The 21561-nt window shown below is 37.7% G+C and overlaps 1 protein-coding gene across 4 annotated transcripts in view; it reads left to right on the top strand.

The window, feature by feature from the left end:
• The window catches only part of LOC123867726 (tolloid-like protein 1), a 116107-nt gene that overhangs the window by 25392 nt on the left and 69154 nt on the right, over positions 1–21561 (top strand). For 3 of the 4 annotated variants that reach the window (XM_045909901.1, XM_045909904.1, XM_045909902.1), the window contains exon 1: positions 14216–14363. The exons of the other annotated variant lie outside the window; for it this stretch is intronic. The gene's annotated coding sequence lies outside the window, so the exon portion shown is untranslated. Of the gene's footprint in view, positions 1–14215; positions 14364–21561 lie in introns of those variants that run through there. 4 annotated transcript variants of the gene reach the window in all.

Below are 21561 nucleotides of genomic sequence, written 5' to 3' on the forward strand. Positions count from 1 at the left end.
ATATTTTAACAGAAATCTGGAAAACCACATGCATACATATTAGTTTCTAGAATATGTCTGCAAAATTTCATGGACTTTGGTTGCTTAATATTCAAATGAAATTGGAACTACGTTTGTATGGAGCGAGTGACGGAGAGACCCCTCTTAAAACGCACATAACTCCGATTAAGCTAGGGGTGCGTGGCCTGGTTCGAACCCGTGACCTCCCGAACAGGAAGCGGACGTCTTAAGCACTGGGCCATCGCGGCCTGATTGAATACACACAAGCATTATGGATTCAGTGTTAAGCCAAAGAAGTCTAAGTAAATCCACAATGATTGGTTCAGCAAATTGCATTTTTGTGTCGTAAAGTTTTAATCCCAAGAGCCGGTAGTTGTTTCCGAAGAAAATGAAGAAGACCAACAACTTTTAAAGTTTCACAGAATTATCCTCTTGTTAGAGGATAGACGCTGTATTTTTATATCCTACGGGAACAAAAGTTCAACTTTTAAAAGTTGAGTGATTAAAAACCGCTCTTCATTTTAACTGCATCTTAAATTACTTAGATTAACTATATGACCAGCGGTTATAGTTAAGTGGTTTTAAGTTGTTGGCCTCCTAGGTATTTGGAGCGCCTCTATTTTTTCGGAGTTAGCTAGTAAAAGTTTGAGTTGTCTAAGTTTGTCCTGGGAAATCAACCCTAGGAACTTCCTACGGGATTTCTAAAAATCTAAATCCACGCGGGCGAAGCTGCGGGCATCAGCTAGTATACTAATATGTTTCAAATTATTTCGTTGTTTTTTCGGGTACAGTATAAAGGCGAGCTCAGCTAGTTACAAAGCTGAAGTGGCAATAGGCAAGGACAGTCTATTGGTTTTTCAGTTCAGCTTCGCATCTCGCTGAGCCGAACTATAGTTATACTGTAGCTAAAAAAACAATCGACTAGTTTTATTTTCACAAATAACTCTAATAAATATTAATAATAATATAAATAAATATTAATAATTTAATAATAATAATAATAATAATAATATTTATTTTTATGTATGTAAGTATATTATATTTCCTTTGGCTTTTATATATATCTATTTTGTAACCGGGCGTGAGAGTAAGTTATATGGATAATAATAATAAAGAAAGGAAAATGAAACTCCCACAGGCAAACAAAACAACAAATTCTGACCTTTATCCCGTTAAAAACGGTGTACAATTAATCCATCACTGTCCCTTGCACGATTCGCTTTAATAAAACGCTAAATCGTCTATTCTGGGGTTACGCACGATTTGCGGTGGGACACCATTATTCGCCTCGAACAATCGGTATTGTTGATGGGAATAGACCACCCTGTGCCCGGTGGGCGTGTTTAGAATTATGACATGGGCGTCAAGTAAAAATAACTTTGACCTTGATGAGTGACGACCTGCTGACCTGAACTGAGAAACAACTGGTAAATCCCGAGACGGACTCGCAAACGAAGGGTTCCGTACCACCATACGAGGTATACCCAACACTGTTATGTAGAACACTGCCAGTTAATAACGGACTGCACCATCTATATGTGATTTATCACACTAATATTATAAAGGCGAAAGTTTGTATGTGTGTGTGTGTGTGTGTATGTGTGTGTGTATGTTTGTTACTCCTTCACGCAAAAACCACTGGACGGATTTGGTTGAAATTCAGAATAAAATTTTTCGTGAACACATTTTCAGAAAGAGAGTCCATAGTAAAAAAAATTATGTTTACAGAATGAACAACTTTTTTAAAAAGGTTTTGGCCCTACTTCTCTTATTATCGAAAATCACTTGGGCACAATACGGAGCCTTTAGAAAAGGTGTAACATCGTTCGGAAAGCGCGCCATTACGGCATTATCAACAACGTGAAAGGTTCCCTACGCGGGTCGCGCCGCACTCGAGCACGCCTCGCAAACAAGGGGCATTCTAGTATTGGAGACTGTTTCAACAAAGCAATACCTATCCATTTGCTCTCGGCACGCACCCCTAACTTTTAGGAGTCACTTATTTTAACTTTAAAGGAAAAATAGTATGAAGGAACTGGCATGCCTGAGAGTTCTGTTTAATATTCTCAAAGGCTGTCAATCTGCACTTGAACACCAAAACCTTCTCATTCTGAACGGAGACCCGTTCTCATTAGTGAGCCGTACCTCTGGTCTTGTCTGGTGGAAGGCTTCGGCCGTAGCTGGTTACCACTCTACCGGAAAAGACGTGCCGCCAAGCGATAAAGCGTTCCAATACGATGCCTCATGCCACGTAGAAACGATCAAAGAATTTAATGAAACTGCCATACCGATTCCAAGTTAGCCCGTTTCCATTTTAGATTTCATCGTCGCATACCAGGTGAGATCACAGTCACGGGCTAACTTTTATTAAGTTTTTGGCTCAACTCTTATTATTGAAAATCACTTGGGCACAGTACGGAGCATTTAGATACTTATTTACCTAGTATGATATTTTACAGTTTTCGAAAACGAAATTTGATCTTGAGAATTTTCCGCACATAAAGCTAGTCCATAGTAAAAACTTTATGTTTACAGAATGAACAACTTTTTAAAAAAGGTTTTGGCCCTACTTCTCTTATTATCGAAAATCACTTGGGCACAATACGGAGCCTTTAGAAAAGGTGTGACATCGTTCGGAAAGCGCGCCATTACGGCATTATCAACAACGTGAAAGGTTTCCTCCGCGGGTCGCGCCGCACTCGAGCACGCCTCGCAAACAAGGGGCATTCTAGTATTGGAGACTGTTTCAACAAAGCAATACCTATCCATTTGCTCTCGGCACGCACCCCTAACTTTTCGGAGTCACTTATTTTAACTGTAAAGGAAAAATAGTATGAGGGAACTGATATGCCTGAGAATTCTCTATAATGTTTTCAAAGATGTTTGAAGTCTGTCAATCTGCACTTGATCCCCAAAACCTTCTCATTCTGAACGGAGACCCGTGCTCATTAGTGAGCCGTACCTCTGGTCTAGTCTGGTGGAAGGCTTCGGCCGTAGCTAGTTACCACTCTACCGGAAAAGACGTGGCGCCAAGCGATAAAGCGATACGATGCCTCATGCCACGTAGAAACGATCAAAAAATTTAATGAAACTGCCATACCAATTTCAAGTTAGCCCGTTTCCATCTTAGATTTCATCGTCGCATACCAGGTGAGATCACAGTCACGGGCTAACTTGTATTGGAATAAAAAAGCTTTTGTCTCAACTCTTATTATTGAAAATCACTTGGGCGCAATACGGAGCATTTAGAAAAGGTGTGACATCGTTCGGAAAGCGCGCCATTATATAAGGCTATCGTTGTCAACGATCCCCCGTCGATTTCCTACGTATGATATTATTGTTCTTATCTCTATCTGCCCTGGTTCGTGCATTCTCGGTTCCTAGATCGGTACATTTGTGATAACCAAATTTCAAATTGCTGTGATTGGCTGAATTTACCATGTTCTTGCTGCGACAGTGAGTTTGAGCCACTAGCGGAACAATGTTAGCCGGTCAGAAATGATTGCAATTAGTCAACCTGTTTGACGTCCGTGTTCTGTTTTCGATTACAAAAAAGAAAAAATTGTTGTTGCAATCATCAATTTTAGCAAATAGTGAAAGAGAGTCGGCCAATCAGAGGTCACAACTACCGTCACACTTTCTGTCACACTATGGCAGTAGGCATACCGAGTAATGAAAACAATTTTTCATTCTGTCTAGGTCGAAGTAGGGTTGCCACCTGGCTCTTTTTGATTTACAGGCTACCACCATCAAAAATACGGGGTTTAGATTTGAAGAAATTTGAAATTTTGAAGTATTTGAAGAATATATATATAGGCGGTGGTTCTCTCTGAAATGCATGGAAAGCCTATTTAGATATTTCAGTTTATTTAAAAGTTTTGTATTTTTTCTCTGTATGTTGCCGTATCTTGATTGGTGAACTGTGTTTGCAATGTGGTTTTAAATAAAAGATTTATTTATTTAAATAGCTTTTAAAAACTCTTAGTGTTGTAAAGCAAAATGTTATACATTTCATGCATACAATCTTCTCATTTCAACTTAAAATTACATTTAATTTGTAATTCCACCTTCACAGTATCAATACTATGGCCGTAGCCAGGAATCGATTGCGGGAGAGGTTTTATTAGGGCCGGAACTGAATCCTGTCATGAGGAAAAAAACATTCGCTCAACTTTATGGGCTAATTACCTGGTTAGTGGAATTTCGCCTTTCAATTTGACAGTGAGATAAAATACAACAATAAAAAAGCGCGAGCGCAGTGAGCGTAAGTGTTTTTGGTTCAATACAGAAAAAATTAAAATGAAAGGGAAACGAGTGTAGCCATAGCAAGATTTTATTTTTAAAGCTTCCTATCCATACTAATATTACGAATACGACAGTATATCTATTTGCCTATCTATTTGTTACCCTTTCACGGCCCATCTTCTTTACCAAAATTTTGGTACTTACTATTCAGAGGTAACTTGCATCCCAGACATTTTTTTTAGGCGGCTTTTTAGCCCGGAAAATCCCCCACGGAATTTTTAAAAATCTAAATTCATGCAAACGAAATTGCGGGGTTTACACCAAGTAATAGAAATTCAAAGCGCGAGTGAAGTGAGCGCGAAATGTTTGATATATTTCCAAAAAAAAATTGGTAAGCAAATGCAAGAAATAGTGTAAGTATTATTTTAGGCTTAGGTTTTTGACGGCTTCCCAGGCGCAGTCGCCATTTCGAAATTTCTGGTCTGGTGGGAGGCTTCGGTCATGGCTAGTTATATGGTTAGTATGGCCCTAACGGCCAAGAAATTAGACTGCATCATCACTTACCACTAGAAAAGATTAAAGTCACGGGCTAACTTGTATAAAAAAAGGCTTACATCCTCAAACCAAGCCCCGCCGCCTTGGCTACGACCATGATCAATATCGAGTGGGTTTCGGCTACGCATTGCCGCAAAAGGAAAATATTCTTTCTACTGGACATAACGTCAGTGTTTGATTTCGCCAGCCAGCTCCTGCTGAATTTGTAAAAAACCGGCCAAGTGCGAGTCAGACCCACGCACCGAAGGTTCTTTTTCCGACATTTTACTCGAGAAATCAAAAACTGTTATGCATTAAAAAAATATGCATAAAAATAAATAAAAATCTGTTTTAGAATGAACAGGTAAAGCCCTTTCATATGATAACCCACTTGATATATGTAGTTATCTTACTTTGAAAATTAAAAATACTAATATTTGTTCATGAACACATGACAGACGGATAGAAGGACAAATGGACAGACGGACAGACGGAAAGACTGACAGACTGACAGACAACGAAGTGATCCTATAAGAGTTCTTTTTTGCTTTTGAGTTACGGAACCCTAAAAATATTTAGTTTTATTTGCCCCGTATTTTATTTTCATAATTACAGGTTTCTGTATCCTGAAATACGGGGTAACCAGTAAAATACGGGGCCTCTGGCAACCCTATTCGGAAAACACTGTCACATTCAAGTTAATGTCAAATATTTTGTTTTCAATTACAGAAAGCTGCATCAATCATTATTAGAATATTTTCTTTGTTGTGATTGGCTGAATTTTTGAGTTTCAGCCAATAAACAGACTATTTGCCAATTAAACGTCATAACAATATAAATGCCAGAAAGTTTAACCAAATAAAACAAACTTAATGAGAACCTAGTGAGAATGCAAACGGCACACAATTTATAATACATATTATGTTAGTCGTAAGAAATGCTGTAAGAAATTGCATTCCTAAATCCTGGTGATCCCTCGGGATTAGAAAAGGATCATCCGTTTAAATATTCTTACGTGATACAGAAACAAGTTGCATCCCGGGGACGGGCTATTACGGAGAGGCAACTTTTGTTCTGGGAAATGAAAGGATCGGGATTTTTAAAAACCTAAATCCACGCGAGCGAAGCTGCGGGCATTAGCTAGTTGTAAATATATTTAGAAGCTACTATAAGATAATAGATAAGGTACTTATTTCCTTATATTTTTATTGTATGGCAGCGCGCGGTTTTAAATTATAAATTGCACGTCCTGTCCTTTTCTGTAATACATTTTTTTCTCAATATCTACCGCTTTATCTCATAGCAAGAGTCCGTAAGACATAATACAGTGAAAATAAGCAAAATATACAATTTTTGCAGTTTCCACGTCAGTACCTGTCGAATTTTTCTAACAGTGTAAGCAGCAGAGCTGAGTTTACCATCAAGTGTTGATATGTGGGTGTTCCATAGAAGCTTTGCATCTAACATTATACCGAGAAACACGGGGTTCTCCTTTATTTTCAACATATGATTATTTATCAATGAATTTATGTCATTTAAGGTCCTGGTATTGGGCAGTGTGAATTCAACACACTTAGATTTCTTTGCATTTGGAAGTAAATTGTTAGCAATAAATCAGAGAGTGACCTGTGATATGGCATTACATATAGTATACATTGTCAAAAATTATAATATTAAAGCTGTGCGTATTGCGTGAGGAATAGGTTGCAAGAGAGTTGCAACTTGCAGGGTTTGATGCATGCGCTATTGCCAGCAAACATGAGACATATTTTTATCTACAGGCAATGTCTGAGTAGGTAACGCATACGTCTAACGCAAGTTGAAATGTACCAGTGTATTTAGTTAGACCTATCGACAAGTTTGGAGTTGGGTGCAGTCTAAATGTGGCCCGTGTGTTTAGACTGTCAGTTTCTGTCAGTTTCACGTGTCGTCCCCCGCACTTCACCACCCCGCTTGCACAAATCGAGACAGCACGAAATTTTCAAGATTTCTGGGTGTAATTTCTGGTTTTCGTAGTTCCCACATAATTATAACAATATAAAATATATAACGATAATTTTTTTACTACATAATATTCATTAAATTTTCTAGGTCTGTGGTTTTTCCAAATTTCATTAAATTGCTTCGTTGTCTAGAAAAACGAGCACAAAGTTGGGCCTTTTTTTAAAGAAAAATACAAATCTTTGAGCCCCTGTAATTTTAAAACTACATATTTTTAGAAAAATCTAAAACACCACAGACACAGATATTAGTTTCTAGACTATGTCTGCAAAATTTCATGGACTTTGGTTGCTTAATATTCAAATGAAATGGGAACTACGATTGTATGGAGTAAGTGACGGAGAGAGCTCTGTTAACAACGTGAAAGGTTTCCTCCGCGGGTCGCGCCGCACTCGAGCACGCCTCGCAAACAACGGACATTCCAGTATTGGAGACTGTTTCAACAAAGCAATACCTACCCATTTACTCTAATGCCTGTGCTAAAAATAAAGTAAATAGTATCCTTAGTACGAGTTTACGCATCTCGACATCGTTGATAGATTTTTAACATCGAAACATTATAAGATATACGTTCGATAAAGTTTTTAATAATTAAATAGAATTATTGAAGCTGGTTTTAGTTTTTTAATCCTATTTCATCCGCGTGGATTTAGGTTTTTTGAAAACCCCGCGGGAACTCTTCGGTTTTCCCTGATGCCAACTGTAGGTACAATGTGTATAACGTATACGTAGACAGCAGTGGACGAGCACCTTTATTTGTAGGTAGGTACAGGTTTGGTAGTTATGTTAGGTACGCAGATGCTGCTGATTACTCTTCACGGCTCAATGCCTGCACAAAGCTTCTACGTGTTACGTGTAATTACTGCAATGGACGTCAGTCGTCATAGTTACTGTGACTTGGTAATCACTTTACATGCGTGTCTGTCTGCCTCATTGGTTTAATGCGCTAACCTATTTTGTAGACTAGCTGATTACCGCGACTTTGTCCGCCTGGATTTTAAAAACCCCGTAGAAACTCTTTAGTTTCTCGGTATAAGAAGGAACTAATATCACTCTCCATTTCTCCACACATAAATGCGAAAGCGTGTCTGTCTGTCGGCTAGCTTTTCACGGCCCAACGGTTAAACTAATTCTGACGAAAGGTACAGAGTTAGCTTACATCCCGGGGAAGAACATAGGCTACTTTTCATCCCGGAAAATCAACAAGTTCCTAAGGGGTTTTTACGAAATCTAAATCCACGCAGAACGAAGTCGCGGGCATCAGTTAGTACTTAATATGACTCAAGTGAATAAATTAGAAAGCTAAACATTTTAATATGTTATTTTTATTAAGTATACGGACAAAAATAATATACCCTCCTAATAGAAACAACGCACCCGTTATCTCTAACTCTATAAATCTTTAATATGGGTTGAACCAGCCTTAAAAGTCGATTCAGCCTTTTTCTGCTGAAAATAAACATAGAAACAGAGATATTTAAACTTCACTTTAGTTACAGATAGGACAAGGCGACAATATTAACAAGTCAGGGAAAATTGGCCATTTGGCTTCTTTTCCTCTTTCAATAAGATTATCAACTAGCATAGAAAGCTGAAAAGACAGAGCCTTGAGTCTACTTAGATACGTTTTTAACGTTCTTGTCATGAGAGTAGCCATTATAATCTATTAATTTGTACGGATTACGAAATGTCACTAATCTTAATGTGAAAGTGGGTTTGCTTGTTGGATTTTCCTTAAATCACGCCACATCGGAGCAACCAGTCAACGTTGTTTTTTTGCAGGGATATATTTACTAAAGATCTGGAAAGTAACAAAGGCTACTTGTTATCCCGAAAAATCACGTTCCCACGGGATTTTAAAACTTGAATCCATTAAAATGTCTATACTTAATAAATAAAATTGGAGTGTCTGTCTGTAATTTCGAAATAACTACCGCATATTAAGCTCATATGGTTATTTGAACGATACTATAACTGAATCACACGTTTTTAAAATTTTTGTCTGTCTGTCTGTCTATCTGTCTGTCTGTCTGTCTGTTTGAAAAGGCTAATCTTGGGAACGACTGAACCGATTTTGACGGGATTTTCACAGACAAGTAGAGAATTAACCAGGGAGTAACATAGGCTACTTTTTTAACCGACTTTCAAAAAGGGAGTTGTGTTTTTCAATCTATGTACACCGAAATCTCCGAGATTTCTGAACCGATTTGCGTCATTTCTTTTTTAATCGATAGAGGAACTTTGCGACATTGTTTCATAAAAAAATTTGGAGTCCAACTCCTCAATCCTGATGCTGCAGGGGATCTGACCAATCCATGCGGGCGAAGCTGCGGGCATCAGCTAGTTTTAAATAAGACTCTGGAGGTCTACGTCGTAGTTCGTCAGCTACGGTCTGAAGATTACAATCGTGATTGCGATCGCCACACCGTAGCTGTCAGACTACGGCGTAGGTGGCCGTCACACCATAGTTTTTGATTTTGTTGGTGTCTAAAACTAAACTCTCACTAAAATTGACTGTTATTGAAAGTTGCAGCTATAGATTGTGCCCATGACCACTAACTGACTGACATACCTATAAATGAACACCCTGGGTATAGAAACTTGAGACATTACTTGTAAATTTTTAATTATAACAATATAGACTATTACTAAGCGTGAGTTTGGACTATAAAACATTAAACATGTAAATGTTTGATAGCCGAATTTTAAAACTTGTTTTGTTGAATTTCCGTTCACTACACTGTAGACAATGGGGTAAGAATCAAAACATTTCAAGTTTTAATTGAAATGTCTAACAAGTTCCATTTCAATAAATTATACGAAAATGTAAACGCAGGTGCGCTACATTAATAGAAACAGAGTTTACATTTTTCAATCTCAATTTCAATTGCAGAATGTAAATGTTTCATCAGTGCAAACTCACGGTAAGAAAGGATTTTCAAAAGTTCCATCCGTTCTAAGATAAGTCAGCTAGTCATAGTAATTTTTGTATTGTCTAAAAGCCGCTCTATCTTTAAGTTTATTTCTACGGACAGAACAAATAACAATGAATAAATCGCTTTTATTCCATCAAAGATTTACTCCGAAAACATTGGGCTTGGAGTGACAGAATGAGAAATAGTTTAGGCTCCGTCTTTTAGGGTTCCGTACCCGATGGTGCTAGCGGCACTCTTTTACAAAGCCTCCACTGTCCATCCGTCCATCTGACGGTCTGTCAGGCTGTATCTCATAAACCGTACTAGTTACAGAGCTGATATTTTCAAAGAGTGTGTAATTCTATTGCCGCTGTGACAAACCGCCATGTAAATTAGAAACATGATAACTCGAAATTTAAAAAACCCCCGACACAAAAACCTCTATAAGAAAATTAGAAAAGACTCTCAAACGGCTGAACCGATTTTCTCCGATTATAGCTAAGAACACTCTCGATCAAGCCACCTTTCAAACAAAAAAAAACTAAATTAAAATCGGTTCATTCGTTTAGGAGCTACGATGCCACAGACAGATACACAGATACACACATATAACTTATAACATCCCTCTTTTTGGGTCGGGGGTTATAAATTACATAATCTTGTACGATGGTACGAAACCTTTCGAGTCCGACTCACACTTGACGGGGTGTTTTCACGTTTGGGTCCTCGGCGCGTTCAATACCTACTAATTGAATGAAGTAATAAATTGAATAAAAGCTTTCTGTCTACTTTGTTGGCTTTTGTTAACAATGTTAGGTGAATGCCAACGGTGATAGTCTAGTAGTTAAAATGTGGGCCTTCCAGTCGAAGGGTCCAGGGTTTAATTCCAGGCACGCACCTCTGACTTAACGGACTTAATTATGTGAGTTCTAATACTAAATAAATTATTATAATACTCATAAATAAAATTGGAGAGTCTGTCTGTAATTTCGAAATAACTACCTCATATTAAGCTCATATGGTTATTTGAACGATACCATAAGTCATAACTGAATCACACGTTTTTAAAATTTTTGTCTGTCTGTCTGTCTGTACGGGCTAATCAATTATAATATTACGGAGAGGCCCACAACAAACACAATAGGGTATTTTTTCTGTATGGACATATCTGTATGGTGCATTATGCAGCATGCGATAAGCAACGCTCCCACTGTTAACCATGCAGGAAAAGCCTGTCACCAAGCAAGCACTACGCACCACCACCACGCAGCACCACATAAAAGAGTGTGTTTAGAGGGATTTATGAAGCTTTTGGTTCGTTGCAAATGGCATCATCTCATCAGTCTGTTTATCTCGCAAACCGCACTTATGAAAGAATATCAAACAGAGACGCTCAATGAAACATTTTTACGTCCAAGAAATAGCATTGTCAAATGTAACTCTTGAACGTTATCTAGGGGAGACGGCGTTTTATTTTATTCATTTCGTTAGGAGTGAAGTGATGCTGATTATAACAGTGATTTACAGGACAAAGCGAGCTTTTTGCTGTCGCCAAGTTTACGACTCATTTCAGTGGGACTCTCAAAGTATTCAGATTTCATCGTTGTACCTAAAAACATCATTATAGGTAGGTATTTACCTACTTAGGAGAAAGTGGCACCCGATTTTTATTTTAAACTAGAGGATGCCTGCGACTTCGTCCGCGTGGATTTAGGTTTCAAAGATCCCATGGGAACTGTTAGATTTTCCGGGATAAAATGCCTATGTCAATTACAAGGATGCAAGCTACCGCGGTACTTTTCATACAAATCGGTTAAGCGGATAGTTTTTAGGAATCGCGTGGGAATTCTTTGATTCCGTGATAAAAGTAGCCTATGTCCGTCCCCGGGATATAAGCTAACCCTGTAGGTACCAAATTTCGTCAGAATCGGTTAAACTGTTGGGTAGCAGATAGACAGACAGACACACTTTCACATTTATAATATTAAGAATGGATACTTACTATCATCATCATCATTATCAGACGTCCACAGCTAGACTAGGTCCCTTGTACAGACTTCCACACTCCACTATTTTGCACAGCCTGAATCCAGCTGCTCCGTACGACTCGTTTGATGTCGTCCATCCATCTAGTGAGGGATCATCCAACGCTGCGCTTGTGACCAGTCTAGTCCTGCGATGACCAACACGCCTGCCCAGCGCGGTCATGGCAAAACCTTGAAATGGGGAGGAAAAGTTACTATATCATTTTGGATTACTTGTAGTTATTTTATTAATTTTCAAGTCTAATTTAGTATCTAAAGATCGTCAAGTTCATCACGTGTGCGCGGTCGGGGACATGTACGAAGGGATTTGCCTCCTCCAAGCTAATTCTCTCTGAGTGACTATGAGCTTTCTTATGAGGTCCATAGCCCATAGGTAGCAAGGCCCGCCATCGAGAAAAAAAATTAAGTAAGATTAGGTATATATACTTGCTCAGAAAATACGGAAGTCAACCCTACAAAAACAACCCTTGTGATTTTAAAGAGAATTGCCAAACAAATAAGTGGCTATCAACACAAAGTGGCAGGGTTTATTGAATTCCTAAAATAGATTCCAATACCTACTCGCCTTACCCTACAGAATCACTCGAAGACGTGACTGAGTGACAAACAACCTATACTTACTCTACAATCTACATTGTAATACAGAGGGCACTGAAATGGACATCCTAGTACGCTGGAAGAGGTGTGCCACACAAAATGATAATTATCTATATCTATACTAATAAATAAAATTGATGTGTCTGCCTGTTTGAACGGGCTAATCTACAGAATGGCTGAACCTATTTTGACGGGACTTTCACAGACAAGTAGAGGATTAACCAAGGAGTAACTCAGGCTACTTTTTAACCGACTTTAAAAAAAAGAAGAGTTTCTATCTATTCAAATTCAAATTATTTTAATTCGATTAAACTTTTACAAGTGCTTTTGAAAAAGTATGTACATGCTATGTACACTGATATCTTCGAGATTTCTGAACTGATTTGCGTAATTTTTCTTAATCGATAACTTTGCGATAATATTGTTCCATATTTTTTTTAAATTCCAACTCCTCAATCCTAATGCTGCAGGGGATCTGACCAATCCGCGCGGGCGAAGCTACGGGCATCATCTAGTGTTACTTTTTGCCGATTTGAAGCGCCTTACCGAGCGTACCAGGAATTAAAATTGATACTTTGTGTCAAATGGTCTACTGGTACGAAGCGCTTTGCTTTCTCGTTTCTAATCCGAACCCCTAGGATATGGAATGTCCTTCTAGCATCAGTTTTCCCCTCCATTTTTTTAACCGGCTTCAAAAAGAAGGAGGTTCCCAATTCGTCGGTTTTTTTTATATGAGTAACCTTCGAGACAAAAATGAATAGGCATCTTCTAGCCAAGCGAGTTCCATCTTAGGCTCCATCATCACTTGCTAACAGGTCTGATTGCAGCCAAGCGCTAGTCTTTAAATTAAAAAAAAACCGGCCAAGTGCGAGTCAGACTCGCGCACTGAGGGTTTCGTACTCGGATTTTTGTGTGAAAATCTTAAGGCGGTTCACAGAATACATCTACCTACCAAGTTTCAACAGTATAGTTCTTATAGTTTCGGAAAAAAGTGCCTGTGACATACGGACGGACAGACAGACAGACAGACATGACGAATCCATAAGGGACTTTGGCTACGGAACTCTAAAAAAACGGATGATATTTTCTTGTTTGACCTTGTTTGTTCTGTCCCTATGCTTGTGAAACATTATTTTTTCGGAATATCTACCCATTCTCAATGGCCTAATTAGGCAATGTGCTTAATAAGACCCTTTATTAATAAAACAACAATATTATAATGAACAAAACAATAGATTTATATACTTAATAGTAATTAAATGTTTCTATGCGAGCAATTAAGACTGTTTACGAAACATGATAAACTTTAACATTATAACTACCACAGTTTTGACAGACGGTTAAACATGAGTACCGTCAGCAAAGGTAAAATAATATTCCTATTTATTATTAAAATTATCATACACTAAATGCTGCCCGCGAATTCGTCTGCGTGGACAAAGGTTTTTTTTAAATCTCATTCTCTTCGATTTTCCGGGATAATTGTTGCCTATGTCAATTTTCAGGACGCAAGCTACCTCTGAACCAATAAATTGGTTAAACGGATGGACCTTTAAGCATCACGTGGAAACTGTTTCATTTTCCGGGATAAAAATTAGCTTTGTCCGTACCCGGGATGTAAGCTAACTCTGTACATTTCATCAAAGTCGATTAAACTGTTGGGCCCCTACCCTAATATTTGACATAATTATAGTCGATTCAAAAACAAACCGAGAGTTCCCTCACTCTGGTTCACTCTGCTACGACAATTCGTAGCTTTACGCTTAGTTGGAGGGGAAAAGGGGGATATTGGTCATGGTTAACATGGCTAATATTTTTCTGTCAGCAGTACCAGGATGCTCCCGAGTGTGACACGAGGGTATCAGTTGTCATCAAGAGGCCGTGACGAGTGGCTGTCATTTGTGCGTGTACCTCTCCGACGCGAGTTACAGTGACAGTGCTAATATACGCTCATTGTACAGTGACAGTGTTATAATATACGCTTATTGAACAATACATGTTATTTAGTGGTTCTGAATTTGAATTTGTAAGTGACAACTGACAACCTTATTCATGCATGCTAGGAATTTAAGACATAGAAAACTAAAGAGTAACTACCTAGTTTTCTTAGTAAAAAAATACACACGGAAATCCTTAGCTCCTCCGTTTTGGAAGTCGGTTAGAAATAGAAAGTAGGTAGTTTACGTTGGGTTTTAAAAGTTGGGAACTCTTTTCCGGGATAAAAGTAAGTGTATGTCACTTTACAAGGCTTTAACTATAGTTATCTGTAGTAAATCACGTCGATCGGTTGCTTCGTTGCGAACTAACCAACAAACAAACACACTTTCGCATTTATAATAGATAAGTACCTTCTATAAGTACTTACCTACCTAGGGATTTATAATAATTTTAACTTTTTCATAAATAAAAGGTAAATACTTACTATTTATCTACCTATTTTAGTAACACTATAGACAGTACAATAAACCCTTGCAAAGAAAAGGTTCCAAATTCGATTCCCAGTCATACCTACTCGTACCTACAAATTTTTTTAAATGTCGCTAGCACATTTTCTAAACTCACAGCCATATTTTTATATGTATTGTGTTATCTAGGCCACAGCACCCTAAACTTTACATTAGTAACATAACTACAGACTTAAACAAATTAAGTTCTTAGGCGTAACGCACATCGACAGAGTAAAGGTGCCCACGCACTCGAATTGAACTGCAGCGGAACTGCGCGTCGCGGCAGTGACGTACGCGCGTCGCGGCTGGAGAGAATATCGTGCGGGGCGCTGCCGCGACGCGCAGTTGCGCTGCAGTTCAGTTCGAATGCGTGGGCACCTTAAGGAGTGGAGCTGAGACGCTGCGGCATTTTTCTTGATAACAACTCTAATTAATACACATTTACTTTGACTCTGAGCTCTTAAGTAACTCTCAGCAATGGGGAATACGATGCAGAAAGAGAGAGAAAGAGAGATTAAATTGATATCAAAAAGACGGCTCTACTCCATTTCGCCTCCGTCTGTATGCGCTGACCCTTACATGAGCCCTATAAAGTTGACATAATAGCTACAGTATCAATAGACTTTTGACTAGCTCCATAGGTTTATTGTGCTCTATTATGAGATTTCAATGGAGTTCAAAGGATAGTTCAACTCATTTATGCACAGCTTTATTGGGACACGGATGTACTAACACGACCGACAGACACATAGACAAACATCACATCTCAACTTTTAAAAGTACTTACCATAAATATTTTTAGGGCAGTCTTAAAATAGATGTAGCTACCTACCTGATAATAATAATAATTATTGTGTTACTTTACTTATGTAGGTACATTCTTTTTTAATGATAGTGCCAAATTGTTAGTTATTTGATTAAGATAAAAAAACCGGCCAAGCGTGAGTCGGACTCGCACACGAAGGTTCCGTACCGTCCACAAGGAATAACACTGTTTAATTTTGTTAATTTTGTTGGCAGCCATTTCGAAATTTTTATTATTTGTTGTTATAGCGGCAATAGAAATACACTAAAAACTAAATTACAATCAGTTAATTCGTTTAAAAGCTACGATGCCACAGACAGATACACAGATACACACGTCAAACTTATAACACCCCTCTTTTTGGGTCGGGGGTTAAATAACATTCAAACCGAGAATCCATTTCATCAGATTTAAATTGCATTGTGTTACTATGTTTCAGACAAGTTTCAGCTTTCATAGTTTTCAGTTTAAACCCTTTAAACCGTGGTTGACCGATGCAACAATAAATTGAATTTGAAATTTCAAGCTTAAATGAAACAGTCGTCTATCAGTCATTCACCCCAAGTTATTATAGTTACATATTAAGTTATTAGTAAGGCCATAAACGCGAAACTCTCCTCACGAAGAGATATCCATACTTAATATTATAAATGCGAAAATGTGTCTGTCTGTCTGTCTATCTTTTCGCACCCAACAGGATGCCGATTATGGTGTACAGAGTTAGTTTCCCGGGGAAGTGCAAAGGCTACTTTCAAAAATCCGGAAAATCAAGTTCCCACGGCTTTTTCATAAACCTAAATCTGTTATGTTAATTAAATATATTTTATCCATGCCAATTTGCATTCAAATCCATTTAATAAATTCAGCGTTAGGTTTTCCCAGATAGACAAAATTTTTAAATAAAACTCTGTATCCCTCTGTCTCTTTTTAACCTCCGACCCAAAAAGAGGGGTGTCATAAGTTTGACGTGTGTATCTGTGTGTCTGTGGCATCGTAGCTCATAAACGAATGAACCGATTTTAGTTTAGTTTTTTTTTTTTTTGTTTGAAAGGTGGCTTGATCGAGAGTGTTCTTAGCTATAACCCAAGAAAATCGGTTCAGCCGTTTGAAAGTTATCAGCTCTTTTTTAGTTACTGTAACCTTCACTTGTCGGGGGTGTTATAAATTTTCAATTTACACTTGTGACTCTATGTCTCTTACTATTGTCAATAATCGCTTCGTCCAATAAAATATTTCACTGAATACCTAAGTACAATTATTTTTGTCTAAGTTTAAATTTTCCCAGCCAAACCGTAGTAAGTAAACGGAATGTAAGTAGCTACTAACTAATCTAGTGTCAACAATATCACAATTTTCCTTAGCCTCCCAAGGAGTCGACATGATTTACTCCTATTGAATCAGGCAACCTTTCATAACTAATAAACTATTCTTTACCTTCCTAACTTTTCCCAAAAGTTCAGAGAGCTCTTAGAAAGCAATAAGACATGTAAAAATTTATGAAAAATATAAAAGGAAAAGTGACTGACTAAACTAAACTATCAACATACTCATATAACGCGACAGGTCGAGATGGCAATCGGGGTGGGAACGCTCCGCGCTAAGCCGGGGTGGGAACGCTCCGCGCTAAGCCGGTGCGGGATAGAACGGGTGACGTGCGGGCGGGTGTGCGGGGCGTCCCCCCGCCTCATACCCCGACTGTCATCTCGATCTGTCGTGTACTGTCATAGTTTACTATATATACCTACTACCTACAATACCTACAGCTCAAACGAGAATCTTGAGATTTTTAGGATTTCGTACCGGAAGGGATGCCTACAGACATTCCTTCTGGTACGAAATCCTAATTTTAGCCCTTTTACTAATACCTCCGCTGTCAGCCCGTCTGTCCATCCATCTGTCTGTCTGTCAGCGGGCTGTATCTTATGAACTGTAATTAATTAGCTATAAAATTGAAATTTTCAAATTTTTAATTTTTGCATAAACATAGTTGAAGACCTTGAAGTGTAGGCAACTTTTTTCCGAAAAAAACACACAGTTCCCATTCCTTTCAAAAAACAAAATATAGTTACTATAGTTCCCGCAGGATAGCATGCTAAAACACATGATAAAATAACTTAGGTATTGCACCAAAAAATATTGTAACAAACCTCAGTTATTATTAAATCCTTGAGTCACGCGAGCGAAGCCGCGGGTAATAGCTAGTTAGTTATAAAATTGAAATTTTCACTAAATATATTGTATTTCTGCTGTCGCTATAACAACATATTAAAAAAATCAAAATGGCCAACATGAAAAAAAAAATTGTGTTACTTCTTGTACGGAACCCTTCGTGTGTGAGTCTGATTGGCACTTGACCGATTTTTTATGTAGGCTGAGGTTCACTTTATAGCGTTAACACCTAAAATAGGATTCTCAGAAATTCCAACAGGTTTTTTTAAAACCCACGCCACGGATGAAATCACGAGAAAAAGCTAGTTATAAATAAATATTATCAACTGTTTTTATAGATATTGTACCAAAAATAGGTAGGCTCCATCCCTAAGGGGGTAAAATAGTGGTTTGGTGTAGTCCACGCGGACGAAGTCACAGGCACAAGCTAGTGTTACAATAAAATGAACTCCAAAAATAGGTTTCCATTATCAGATAATAGTTTGGTTTCCTCTCATATTCGATCTATTTAACCTGGCACAGAACACAAAGAAAGGCACTCCGTTACAATAACGTATAGTTTATCGCTTACTGATAATAGTGCCCGGGCCTCTGTATGCCTCGCTACAAAACGTAATAACCACCAAAGCTCTCCGCACAAACTTGAACTTTATTATCATACTGTGAAGATGCAAAAGGGTTGAACAGTTTCATGTTGCATAAAAGGTCAAAGAACATAGCTGATTAGTAGCTACAAAGGTTGATAGTACTTAGAATACGGTTTATTGTTTTGCTTGCAATTTCAAAATGAAAAAAATTATTAAAAATAGGTTTAATAATAATTATATCTAACCTATTATTTTATTAAACTTTTTAAAATATAAATAAACTAGAAGATTCCCGCGGCTTCGCCCGCGTGGATTTCGGTTTTTTAGAATCCCGTAGGAACTCTTTGATTTTCCGGGATAAAAAGAAGCCTATGTGCTAATCCAGGATATTATCTATCTCCATTCCAAACAGAAAAATCCATTCAGTAGTTCAGTATCCATTCAGTAGTAACAAAAATACACACACACACACACACATACAAACTTTCGGCTTTATAATATTAGTGTGAAGTGTGATAGCTTCCTTTTTATTCCAGAACATCAAAAACTTATTTAAAAACCTTTATCTACCGACCTAGTACTTAGTAAGTGCATTTATACATATAAACAAATAGTAGACATTCATATAAATAAAATCTATCCTCATTTTTGAATTCGGTTAAAAATCAATCGCCGTATGTAATATGAAAGCAATTTTTTTTGTTGTGTTCGTAAACTTGTAAGGACAAAATGTATACTGTATTGTATATTATGATAGAAAAGTTTTGAAAAATCCACTAAAAAAGAACAAAATATTAAAATTGGTTTGTTATTCTACCTATCCGATTACTTTATCTATTATTATATTATTATTAACGGTATTCCGAACCAGTGGTAAATTATTTGACGATTGAAAAGCACTTGTAAAAGTTTATTTGAATAAAAATCCATTCTATTCTATTCTATTCTTTATCTTGAGACAGTCATATTAAGTCCTACTTAGTAGCATAATACTGTTAGGTTAATATTATAGATTTTAGATGTGCATAATACATATATTAATAAGCAATATAAATGAATACTTAATTGGGTAAATAATAAACAGAGAGTGGGCTATAATGGCTCGCATATAATATAATTATTATCTGTGAATTCCTCATTTCCGAGTAGACTGATAATATTCACTGGAATTGATTTAGTTTATTGACACCGCTAAACTAATTCTGATATTATTAAATGTAAGTATGAAATATAGAATGTAACGGCTATACTCACGTATTTGGTTGATGTTAGCCTGACTAGTTTCGAACCCATCTGGGGTCCTTTTGCAGCGAGCCGAGTCCCTATGAAAAAGGACCCCGGATGGGTTCGAAATCGGGCTTACATCTCCTAATTACGTGAGTATAGCCGTAACAATCTATACTTAAAATGGAAACCACTCACGATAGTTTAAATATTAAATCCATATCCATCCATACTTAATATTATAAATGTGAAAGTGTGTCTGTCTGTCTGTCTGCTACCTTTTCACGGCCCAACAGTTTAACCGATTCTGACGAAATTTGGTACAGAGTTAGCTTATATCCCGGGGATGGACATAGGCAACTTTTTATTCCGAAAAATCAAAGAGTTCCCACGAGATTCCTAAAGACCCATCCGCTTAACCGATTTGTATGGGTACCGAGGTAGCTTGCGTCCCTATAATTGTAATACATAGGCAATTTTTTATCCCGGAAAATCAGTTCCCACGGGATCCTTAAAAACCTAAATCCACGGAAGAAGTCGCGGGATCCTCTATATAGTTATGAAATAAATTGGTGGAGACTTAAAATTGCATAGGTATAGGTACTTGTTGATGCTCGCAATTTCATGCGCATGCAATAATTGTATTTCTATTCCAATTATACACAACTTGCTGACTCTGTAGCTCTGATCCTATAATTTTTTTAATCGGTGAGGAGATGGAATTTCTAAAAATCCTGAAGTCCGTATTTTCATTTTAAGCCGAAAGCTCAAATGCCTACCACTTTTCTGGATATAACTAAAAAAATGACAGCGAAGGCTACACGTTCAATAAATATTGTGATATTTACTGGCAGGTAGATTATAGTATTGACGGATCGCAATATAGTCCAGTCATTTGGAAGTTTTAGATGGAAAGTTTTCCCGGAAAACTTTCCAGATAACCCCGTTTTTGAGCACGAAATGAATGGATCACAGCATTTTTAGATTTACAAATTCCGGATTGTCATTCCACGGATCGTGATAAATATTGAACGTGTAGCCTTTTCCTAGGGCTGGTGAAAGTGCAAAATTCACTAAGCCTCCGAAGTCCACATCTTATCACTTCAGTTCAGTCGACGGACAAAAAATTCTTCATCCAAAAGACGTTATCTTAACCCTGACCGCCGCACGTTATCTCTAAAAGTTCACTACGCAGCAAACGGGTGGTTTTTCCTACTACGGAGATGATTAACGCACTTTTTCTTAACCAACCATCAAAAGTTTTTTTTTTTGTACTTAAATCTTAAGTTCTTCACGCCCACTTGGATAGGTTCTCTCAAAGTTTTATCTTTTCGTCTTCTTTTTCCTTACTCTATAAGTCTAGTATGTATACCTACTTAGTCAAAGTCAAAGTCAAATATTTCATTCAAAGTGAGTACAATTGTACACTTTTTGAACGTTATGACCACTTACCACTAGATAGGTAGGTACTTTATTTGTTGAAATACAACTTACCTACGATTAAAAACTTACGATTTTTTATGGAAATAATATTAGTCTTCATTAAGAAAGTCAAAAAATATACTGTGAATCATGGAATAGGTGAATAGGTATCGCAGGTGTTGTTTTGCACAAAGGTCTGTTATCACAGCGCCAGATTTTTAAAGTCTTTGCCGCTACGTGCAATGCGTGCCACACAGATACATAAGCTAGCAAATGAATTGCTTTACTTTTGAAATTACGCGTGTATGAGCTTTGCCTTCTTGGAGCTTTATAATATCTTTGCAAAACCTCAAGAAATGCATTGTCCTTGAAATAAGATAAGTATAATTCGGTCAAGCTAAGTTTGCACCTCGCTGGAATGCGGCGCCTCTCCTACTTCCTCGCTCACCTCCCCGGGTCGTCTTGTCGCGTCAGTACGGTTCGCATACCGTACCTAACCGTCAGTGTGACGATGACGTCACCGTGACGCTTACGATTGTCGCAATTGACGCTTGTCGATTACGACGCGAG

This window comes from Maniola jurtina, chromosome 8, assembly GCF_905333055.1.
Source record: "Maniola jurtina chromosome 8, ilManJurt1.1, whole genome shotgun sequence".
Lineage (NCBI taxonomy): Eukaryota > Metazoa > Arthropoda > Insecta > Lepidoptera > Nymphalidae > Maniola > Maniola jurtina.